Genomic DNA, 11835 nt, shown 5'->3' with positions numbered 1-11835 from the left:
TAAAAAAAAAAAATGCAAAATCCATAAAGAGAGAGCAAAAATATAAACAAAAGAGAGTTTAAAAGTGAGGAAACCTCAAGCATACAAAATACAAAGATTCAAAAGCAAGGTTGCACACCTTGGGGGCTTATCTAGGGTCTTGAGCCTTTATCTTTTCTTCTTCAACCTTTAGCTTAACCCCGTTACAACCCTTTAAAAGACTTCTTTGAGGTATACACACACTTGTGCAAGGTTCGGCTAGAGATACATTCCGCCTGATTCCTAATGGATACGTAGGCAACCTCACATTGGAGTGCGGCCGTAATAATCATGCATTCATTCATTCACATACATAATCACGCATAATCATATCAAGGGATCTCCAATGCTCATCCCTATCCCCTTATCCCTACATCATTAGCCTACCCAGCCTAAGAGTCACCATTATTTTGCTCTTCACAAAATATATTTCCACACACTTAGCCTTTGCGGCCTAACTTAGTGTCATTTTCACACACATCACATATACATGACCAGATAAATCTTCCCTTAGGAACCTTTGTCATGAAATCTTAACATAACTTTGAAGCACGCCTTGTCATATCAAAATCAATCATCATTGCATCACAAAGTATGAAGTACTTAGCCTCCATGCTTAAGTTATCCAAATACTTTCATTATCGAGTCATTAAATAAGATAGCCTAGGATGCTAAAATCCTTGCACCATGAGATACAATGATCACTTGATCGAGCTCATTCAACATGCACCATCAAATACCTTTACTTCTTTATTTTCACGTCTTTCTTTTTCGGGAGAAAGTCGGTACCCTCCACAAAAATGACAGAATTTTTTTGTTTTTCTACAGTTCCGAGTCGCACGAGCACGATACAATGCGCACACGAGTCATGTACACATTGGGTCATGTCGTGTCATCACATCGAGTTAAGTCTACGAACACGAGTCATGTACACTTTGAGTCATGTCGGGTTATCACATCAAGTCGATTTGAGTACGTCGAGTTACACATCGAGTCGAGCAAAAAACATTAAGTCTTACACAATGAGTCAAGTAACACCAAACCTTGAGTCAACCTTAAGCAAATCAACTGTCAAGGTCCTTTGGCAAAATTTGATCTCTTTTGCAGGGCTTAAGAACATCTTCTCCAAATGACAATTTTTCCAAAATTAGATTGTCATCTCTAATTGACAGTATTTCCAAAAGTGGATTGTCGCGCATCTTCTTCAACGACAAATTTTCCAAGATTGGATTGTCACCTTTGGCAATTTTTCCAAGCATGGATTGTCGTACTCCTTCTCTATCTGGAAAATTTTTTCCAAGTTCGGATTGTTATACATTCATCAAATCTTCGATAATTTTTCCAAGATTGGATTGTCATCTCAAACTGGCAATGTTTCCAAGCATGGATTGTCGTGCTCCTTCTCCGTTTGGCAATTTTATCCAAAGTTCGGATTGCCATCAAATCCTTGGCAATATTTCCGAGATTGGATTGTCATACACTAAGTTCCATATGGCAAAATTTCCCAAAGGATTGTCGTAGGTCTTTATTCAACTTAATATTTCTGCAAAGGTTATTCAAACATGGATTGTCATTCATTTCAGTAGTGGCAAATTTTCCCTAAGTGGATTGCCGGTCGACTCTTTTTTTCAAATGTTCCAAGATGTGGACTGTCAATTGTGACAATATTCTCCTATAAGGATTGTCGCATAGCATTGGCAAAATTTCCAAGGCGGATTGCTTTCAAGAGTTATGTTCCAAAACGTGGATTGTCGATCGTAGCAAGGTTCTTATGACAGATTGTTACGCAGCATTGGCAATTTTTCCCAAATTGGATTTTGGAAAATTTCCCGAGATGCGGATTGTCGTTTCATCGTAGCAACATTTCCTAGGACAGATTGTTATGCGGCATTGAGAACGTTTCCTAAACCGGATTGTCGCTCATCATTCAAAAGTTGTGTTGACAACTGTTCTTAAAGAAAAAGAGGATTGTCACCACCCCCGAAGCACGCATTCAACAAAACGAAACATTAGCAAACTTAGGATCAACAAGCGATGGTCTTCGATAATTTTCCCTAAGAAGATTGTCACAACAAAACTAAGGATGGCTACAAGCAGTAGTCTTCGACGATGTTCTGAAGCATAGAGGAGATTGTCTATAGCGGTGAGGTACTGCCGTGGAGAGGTACTGCCACAAACCTGGAGATGACGAGGCACAGTCACCTTCGACGATGTTCCCGAGGCACTATGGAGGATTGTCACAAACAAATGAAGATAGCGAAGCACTGTTACCTTCAGATGATGTTCACGAGGCACTGTGGAGGTTGTCACCAGCATACAACAAAATTCGGTTACCCTAAAGACGTGTGCTCAACGGTGCAAGATACGCGTTTCTTAAACTCTTTTATCTGTTTAACTAATGCTAGTTTGCAGGTATCGGTGTTACAAGAATAATTAAGGATTGCAGAACGTTTGAATCATTCTCCGTCCCTATCGCTACTTTGACTTTTGTTTTCGAAACTTGTGTTTCTCCAAACTCAGTCAAAGTGGGGGTTTCTGTAGACACCTGATTGTGTCTCCCCATAAACCAAACCTAATGATGAATACCTTTCACGTCATTTGATTATCGAACAAGGTGAAATGTGGAAAGTCTTGTGATGCGGTTGTTTTAATAAAAAAATACTTCTTTCTGTTTTCGAAAACATCTCTATTTATGGAAAAGTCCAGTCCAGTTTAGTTTGGTCCATAATAAGGGTCCAATAATAGTGTAGTTGGATTGGGCTCGAAAAGAGCTTTCCAACGATATATTATAAGCCCAATTGTTTAGAAAAGTAAAGAATTTTATTTGGAATAAAACAAGTGTTTTTAAAAAAGATTAAATCTGATTTTAAAAGATAAGTACGGACTTTAATTAATCTAATTTAATTAGATTAAGGATTCTGTACGGAATTTAGAAAACTCTTTCTCCATCGCGAAATGACAGGACCCATCACGTCGCGATGGAGCTTGTCGTGCGACGATGGACCCTGTCGCGCCGCGATGGAAATAGTTTTACTCCGAATCGAATTCGATCATTTTCTAATCGTTTCGGGATTATTTTCTCTATAAATAGGGTCTTTATTCCCCGTTTTCAATCACCAACAATCATCATCAATCATCATCTAATTCTTTCTCTCTTTAAGCTAGAAGCTTATTCTTTCCTTCTCTCTCTTGATTTCTAAGCCTAGCCATTTTACAAACATAATTCCGCATTCACGAGTTCTAGACACACCTAGCCAAGTTCGAAGTTGCCTTCGCCCTAGACGTGAAAGGTTGATAATTTCTGAGGGTTTGGTCCCAAATCCCTATTTCAATTATTTAAATTAATGTTTGATTTAATATTTTCCTTGAAGTTACTAACGTGTGTATTGTTTTGACAGAAAGAGATACGAGGCAACAAAGTAAGTTGGTTTTATTGCTATATTTTTATAGAAATCATGCTTAGATTATATTAAATCCTAGTATCATGTTAGGATGTTATTTATTGCTTTCTAGTATCATGTTTAGATTGCTTCCTATTTCTTCTATCATCCTAGTATCATGTTAGGGATAAAGCTTTGATTTTTTAATGTTTAGTGACATGCTAGGATTTGTTATTAATCTTGTTGGTATCATGCCTAGGGTCTTGCAAATATTATTATGCTTTGATGAGATTGAGATTATTGTTATGATGATGATTTGTTGTTAACTTAATATTATTATGTTGTTTGATATATTATTGTTATTGCTTGATAACGCCCTCTCTTGTAGGATTAAAGGGAATTTGTACTTGAAATCACGCTTAATAAGATAATTAATAATTTTATTTAGGCTAATGTGATTTTAATTCAAGTGATCGCCAATAATAGTTTTGTTTGTGCATTAATATTTAACCAACATAGATTAAACAGGTTTAGGGTTAATATATTGATTGTATGTTAGTCAGAAAGCGCACATGAATATGAGAAGAATAAAGTAGAGGCCCATTTTTTAGGGCATGTTCAATCTCTTTTAGATTGGATTTGTACCTTCATCCCCGAATATCCAGTCATGGTTTTAGACCACTATAGAGTTAGCGATCTCGATCTCATGGATCGTGAAGGGGTGTAACCTTCACCCTGTGAACGGTTCACAAGTTCCTAAAACTTGTTGGCGACTCTTTTGCTCTAGCTTCAATTCCTTCCCTTTGGACGCCACCATGCTTAAGTGTATGATCACAGTGGGGCTCAAGTGTGGGATGCTTGAAATATTCCCTACAGATAGTGGCTGATCACCATGCTTAATTCAATGAACTCATGACCATCCACATATATGACTGAATATTGACTTGCTTTAGAATATTCTTCCATAAACTTCTCAAAAGCAAATGGAGTAACACTTGACAAGCTTGTTCTCCCAAAGGACACTTCACTTTTAGAGCATCAACTTAGTGGCTGATCACTAACATATTATCATGTGATTGTTTTTGTATGATCTCTCAGATAGTGAAATCAATCTAATCAAATCAAATCAAATAGTAATATAAGTACTACAATAAACCTATATCGAGAAGAGTTCTACTGAAGAAAAAAAAAATGAATGTATACTCTTTCACTAACTTGTTTGACAAGGTCTTTCAATGTTGAAGTAGATGATACAAATCTCTTTATGAAACCGTTTATAAATTCAGACAATCCCGTGGTTTTCATGCCTACAAAATAGTAACCTCGAAGGTAGGTCGGTGCCCAAATTTCTTTGATTTCACAAACCCTTAACATGTTTGTTGTCATACAATTTATATTTGCTAACATTAATGGGATATTGATTTTGAAACTCCTCTATTGTCTCAGACTTATAAATCTTGTAAAAATTAGCACACCACTCTTGGTATTTTTGGCAGAGAATATAATGGATGTGAACCAACCACTAAATTTGGAAGTAATATGCCATTTACAAAGCAATGTTTAGTGTGTGGAAACTCTTCGGCAACTGATTGTGTCATCCAAGGATATTGATCAGTTGTAATTGTTTTTAGTGGGTTCTTCATTATATCTAAAAAAAACTATTAAAAAAAATTAATAGTTGTAACATAAGCATGTTTGCAAGTAGATAAAGAGTAATAAAGATAATGCAAGAAGACAAAAAACTTATGGAAATATGTTCTTTTACTCATATATGAGTTACAATGTACACATGCATAATAATTAGAAAAATATTTACAGTGATGCAAAAGAAAGATCAAGGGATTAATTATATACCTTCATTAGCTATTTAAAAGTATTTGTATTCTCATTTCGGAGCAATGCACATCCAAATAATATTGTCTTCTCATGATTATTGATACCGACGAATATCGCACACGACATGTTATTTACATTAACCTTATACGTGGTATCAAATATTACAACATCTCCATATTTATCATACATTCAACAGACTCAGCCAAAAACCCAAGTATGTGTTCCAACTTCCTCTCATGATCAACTTTCAAAACATTACGGAACTTGGAATTATTTTCTTGGCAAGATTTGAAGTAATCTATTAGATTACTAACATCGTCACCACAAACTGCTTTTCTCACCTTAGTAAAAAAGGTTGCGAACGAATATCTTTTTAAAGAAAAGAAAGCTCCCACGCTCTACATTATTTTTCTTAAGTTCAAGAACACGAATAGTTTGCCTGATAGATAGACCGACTTCTTTCAATAAAAGAATCTTCTAATTTTCATCTTCTGGACTAATGATCCGATTAGCGAGAAGGCACCAAACTTGTTCTTGAGATAACAAAGCATGATTATGCTCCACTATGTAAGTAATTACATGCCACTCTTTGGAAATATTTATTGTATCTCCTTAATTTGATACACAAATGGGCATTATAATTACATTTATTGAAAATTCTGTTTCTTTGCTTTTTGTTAGAATCGATCTCTTTTAGTAGTAGTTTTCGACCATGATGACAAAAAGAAATCACACTTTATAGTTCTACCATCTTTTTTTTTTTGTGTACGATCTTAGCAAATGCTAAAACCACGAAAGCAAGCATAGTTTTGGTAGAAAATCCATGGCTTCTTCTTCGATCACTTAGGAATGTCTGATCCACAAAAGGCTCAAAGACTGATTTATGCTGAATTTCCATATTAACATCCCCACTAGGTCTAGTATCATTGAATTTATCATCCCCCGTAATTGCATCAAATTCCTCATTGTTTAGGGAAACATTCAAATTAAACATGATTCCCTAACAAATACAATTCCATGAAATGATCAAGCAAATTATAATAATTAGCCAAATGGACATTTAAAAGATACTTTATATTATCAAATTCAAGTAACAATTAAATGGATGGAAAAAAGTAAAAAGCTAAGAAAAAGAATTTGGCTTCTTACCTAACAAAGGAATGAACTTATTGTAGTGCAATACGTCCTTGTATGAGTAGTTAAATCATCATCATATCAGATTGTTTTCTATTTTTTATTTTTTTTTGGAGTTTGATTGGAGTATGTGTAATGGAGTGGTGAATGGAGCATGTGCAGATAAAAGATAATGGCTCATTCATTTGGCGAGAATACAAGGCGAGAATGAATATTTTGTCAATAACACTTGCTGTAATACATCGTATTTTTGAAAAGTATTTTCTAATTAATTAATAAATTTGTATTTATTTTTAAAATGTATGATCTAATTAATTAATTTATATTTTTTTAAAAAGATATTTTAGTAATTTATTTTATTATTGGAATTTTAGATTCAAAATGATAATTGAATTTTGGCGCTAAAAAGATTTTCAAAACTCAATTATTATCGTAGATTTTGGACAAGATTTATCATCTATTTATTATTTTATTACATATATATATATATATATATATATATATATATATATATATATATATATATATATATATATATATATATATATATATATATATATATTGGATATTTTAATTAAAAAAAAAAATCATATCTCCTATTTATTTAAAAGGGCCAAAAATCCCATTAAATTACCTAGAAGTTTCGGATTTTCTAAGTATAGAAAATCTGATTTTCTTAGTTAATTAAATTAGTTTTAAATTGATGTTTTTCTAATTGATTATTTTCTACTAAATATATTATTTACACAATTATTTTTAATTAATCCTTAAAATCTGGCAAAATAATTCCTAAATACTAACTATAGGGTCCAAAAATATGAGCTTTGGAAAGCTCAATATTTTCGGCCAGCTTGTGATAAAATTGGTTTAATTATTTTGGTATTTTTATATTTAATCATCTTCCTTAAATTTCTATCTCCTTAATTCTTATTTTCCATCTCACAAAGATTTGATCATACAATTCACTTACCTTAAATCTTTCTTAATTATTCCCCAAGCAAAGTCTACTTACCATTTTTATTTCATGATCAAGCTACTTTAATTCTTCATTTATAAACTAAACTTTCCTAAATTCCTAAACTCTCTTTTCCAAGTAATTTCTTAAACCAAATTTACTATAATTCTTGCTACAAGTTATTGCCTTAATCTTGCATGCTCAAGCCTATAAAAACCCCTTGCATCAAAGCCAAAAACTCACACCAAAACTCTCTTCCTCTCTTTAATTTCTCACGGTTTCTCACCTTCTTCTCTCTCGATTTTCTTGCGCCACCACCACCACTGTCACCGGTTGCCACCCCCTCTGGCCAGCCACCAAATTTGGCCACCAGTAGCCACCTACCGGATTGCTGCTGCCCTGCCATGCCCCTTCTTCCTCCTCCTCCTTTCAGTTTTCTTTCTTTTCTTCTTTTCTCCTAATTAATTTTGTTATTATAATTATTGTTGTTGTTGTTGTTGTTGTTGTTGTTGTTATTATTATTATGGTTTTACCAAAATTATTATCGGTGTTTTAAATTAATAAAATCGTATTATTATTCAAGTTTCTGAAAATAATTTTATAAGATTCATGTACATAGAGTTGGGAGTTTTATCTTAATTGTTGAGATTATTTGATGACCTTAAATTGATTAAGGTTACATTTAAGGTGTTTTTGACAAGAGTGCTTGAAGTTCTTTGTACTTTAATTTGTAGGGCAGCAAACGATCTAAGCCGAGTCGAGTTTTAATCTGTTCGAGCTAAGCTTGATATGAATCATTGTTGTTTGAACTATCTCTTGCTTGAATGAGCTTTAAAAAATCTTGTTCGAGCTGGGCTCGTTAACAATTTGGCTTGTTCAAGTTTTGTTCACGAACGTACTCGTTTACATTTCGGGTTTAAGTTCTATCATGAACGAAAGTAAATCGGGCTTGATTAAATAAACAAGTCCTAATTTATCATAAAATAAAAATGGTTTATTTCAAATTTTAACACATCCATTTAATTTTATATAAGATGTTTTATTCTTTTTATAGAAAAAGGCAAAAAGGAGATTTCATGCCTTTACATAAAGAAATAATTAGTACTTCTTACAACTATGTATGAATAAAAATATATAAATTGTCTGAGTTTTAATTGAGCGTGAAAAACTTATAAATGGACTTAAATGAGCAATTCATTAACTTTACCGAGTCGAACATGATGTTGTTCGAGCTTTGGTCATCTATTTGATGAGCTTAAGATTTTTGTTCAAGCTTGCTTGCTAGCTTAACAAATGAGTTTTGACCAAGCTTTGGCCGAGATTGTTCGCGAGTATGACTTTTTATTTATGAATCAAATTTTTTTTTTAAAAAAAAAGGAAAATTTGTCAATTGCAACCATTAAAGTTTGTATTTTGCAAATTGCAGTCATCTATATATATATATATATATATATATATGTGTGTGTGTGTGTGTGTGTGTGTATATTTTTTGCAAATTGAAGCCCTAAATTACTAATAAATTGTAAATTACAGCCCTAATTACTAATAAATTGTAAATTACAACCCAATTCAATTTTTTCATCGTTTTACATGTCGAATAATATTTCGTTAAGGTTTTAGGTGCCTTTTAGTTCTCAAGGAACCAAATTAAGCTCGAAATTAGCAAAAAAATTAACATAAGGGCCTCGTTTTCACGGCAAAAAACAGTTGCACAAAAATCGATACATTTTTATACGCAAAACGAGGCATAGGCTATTTAATACTCCCTCTGTCCCATAATCTAATTCCTACCTATTTTGAAGACCAAAATGTTGTTCCTATTTCTATTTTTGGATAGTATGTAAAGTCTATTATACCCTTACTTTTTTAACTTTATTCATTGTATTTCCTAATTTACCCTTAAAGTTTGCACATGCTTTGTACTTTTTTCACTTTCTCTTTCTTACTTTTGTTTATGATTGTACTTTTCACTTTATTAAAATACTTTATCTAATTTCTCCTCTTATTTCTTAAATATCGTGAAAAAACAAAAACAAAAACTATAATATGAGACAGAGGGAGTATATGAGTACTAAAAGTTTCTACTGTTCACTTATATGAATAATGTAATTAAGAAACTGCCCCTTTATTATTATTCATTTTTTATTTTTCAGAAATAGGCTATTTTCTACTATATTTTTTGTTTCAATTTTTCATGCTTTTGTCATTAATCTATATACCCTTTAAAATATGAGAAGTTTGCTACTGTTCACTTATGAATATACGATGTATAACTCAAAATCAAATTAAAGAACATATGTTCGTTGTTATTTTGACCAGGTACACTATAAGCATTGTCAACCGAGTTCGTCAAATAATTTGCACTATACAACATAGATTTTACAAACTTAATACGAAAAAAAAGTTATATAATCGGATAATTTTTCAAAATATTACTCCTGTACCTATATGTTGCTTTTTTTATTTTTGAATGTACTACCAAAAGTACCAATCTCATCTTGCCAAAGATTGTTATCGAGGTTCCACGCCAACAAGCTAAATCCTTATAGAGAAATAGAGAATGCATCTACATAATTACATCATAAATTCATATAGATAGTATGATCCTAGTAAAATTGCACTTATATTGTAATATATTGTAGCTTGGAAGTAGGGGTGTAAATGAGCTGAGCTGAGCCGAGTCGAGTAGTACCTTGTTCATGTTCAGTTTATTTAACTTAGGAGAGTCCGAGCACGATCCCGAGCTATCAAACGAGCTCAAAAATCTGATCAAGCTCTGCTCATTTAGTGCAATGTATGTTCACGAACGGTTCATGAACAACTAATTTATTAAACGAGTTGATAAATGAGTGATTCATGAACGAGCTTTTATAATAAACGAGTTTCGTACTTTTGACATTTGAAAATCTCAAAAGTAGCATAATAATTAAATCTTAATCACATCGTATAAACTTAAGAATTAAATTAACAAATGTGAATAAATTAATAATTCATGAACATAAATAAACCAATAGTTCGTGAAAATAAATAAACGAGTTGTTCATGAACATATCTGAACGAGCATATCTATGTTCGTATCAAAACTCATTTATTAAATGAGCATCAAAATTTGTTCAAACTCAGCTCATTTATTAAATAAACGAACATGAACGAGCTCCAACCAAGCTCGAACCCGAGTAGTTTATTGATCGGCTTGGTTCATTTACACCCCTACTTGGAAGAAAAGTAAATAAATAAAGTAGTTTAATTTTTATTAAATATACACATGTCATAATTTAAGTGGGTGGTATTATCTTTAAAAAACCAAACAACGTAGCTTGTTTGAACAAGATTGCTTAATCTAGATACATTAATGTATTCATTCCAATGGTAAGCTACATACTTGCAATTTAAATTTAATTTATTTCAAGCAAATTCCTTTTGTATATCATCAAAGATACTCTTTAACTCTTAAGACAAGAGAAGTTACCAATTAGTAAATGTCATGTCATAATAAGCATCGTGTATTTGTTGTGTCATAAGACTCATAACCGCATTCAATTTCCACTAAGGGGAAATTTAGGCGTGAGAATTCTATTATCATCCTTTTCCCCTCCTCACTATAAACTTCTAGGAGTAAAGCATAAATATAGTCCCTAAACTTTTATATTTGTACACTTTTAATCCCTTAACTTTTAATTGTGCACTTTTGATCCCTCAACCACCATTTTTGGTGTTTTCTGACCAAAAAGTTAAGGGACTTACTCTAGTCAACAAAAGTTTAGGCATTATGAGTCTTTAAATTTTTTTTTTCGTTTTTTTTTTTTTTTGTTAGAATTTTAATTAAAAAGGAATATTCCTATCTTCTTATGTGGCAAATGGTATGATGAGAAATAGTTTAGGGACTATATCTCTTTCATGACTTTCACTCTCTCTCCCTCTTCTATAATCCCCCCACCCTCAATTTTCTCTCTCCTCCCTTCTCCCATGACTTATCGTGGAAAACCATCAAACTCAAAGCCCAAATAGACCATTTCAGAAACACAAATGACACACAATAGGACAAATCAGTAATTTCATACATCTCAAGACCAAAAAAAACTCAATCCCAATTTTTTTTTTTTAAAAAAAAAAGTCATCCCAAAAACACCTCATTGGCTAATCCACCTTTGGTGACGATTACCACCATCCACCACCTATCACCACCATCAAAACCACTACTCACCACCCCACCAAAATTACCAAACCACCCTTCCACCTTAAATGCAAAATCAATTACGGCTTACTTGTACTCCCACTACTTCAACTTGTAGTAAACTCCTCCTTCCTTAAAATCTCCACCATTTTCAGAATCAAAATCCAAAAATTGACAAACTTAGGAGAGAGAAAATTTGATCACAATAGAATTTTTAGGGCAATGCTTGCTTCTTGTACGTCCTCCATAAGCTTCTCCCAAACAAAACAATGAACAAACCTATTTTCCCCCTCTGAAATCTCCGCTGAATCCTCCACCATTACCTCACAATTGCTCGC

The 11835-nt window shown here is 32.8% G+C and overlaps 1 pseudogene; it reads right to left on the bottom strand.

Annotated features, from left to right (window-relative positions):
- Positions 1 to 4268: 4268 nt before the first annotated feature.
- LOC145565263 (protein FAR1-RELATED SEQUENCE 11-like) lies at positions 4269 to 7729 on the bottom strand (annotated as a pseudogene).
- Positions 7730 to 11835: the final 4106 nt, after the last annotated feature.

This window comes from Chenopodium album, chromosome 10 (genome assembly GCF_948465745.1).
Source record: "Chenopodium album chromosome 10, dcCheAlbu1.1, whole genome shotgun sequence".
Lineage (NCBI taxonomy): Eukaryota > Viridiplantae > Streptophyta > Magnoliopsida > Caryophyllales > Amaranthaceae > Chenopodium > Chenopodium album.
The sequence above is the reverse complement of the archived record's forward strand: the minus strand, read 5'-3'. Positions and strand labels throughout refer to the sequence as shown.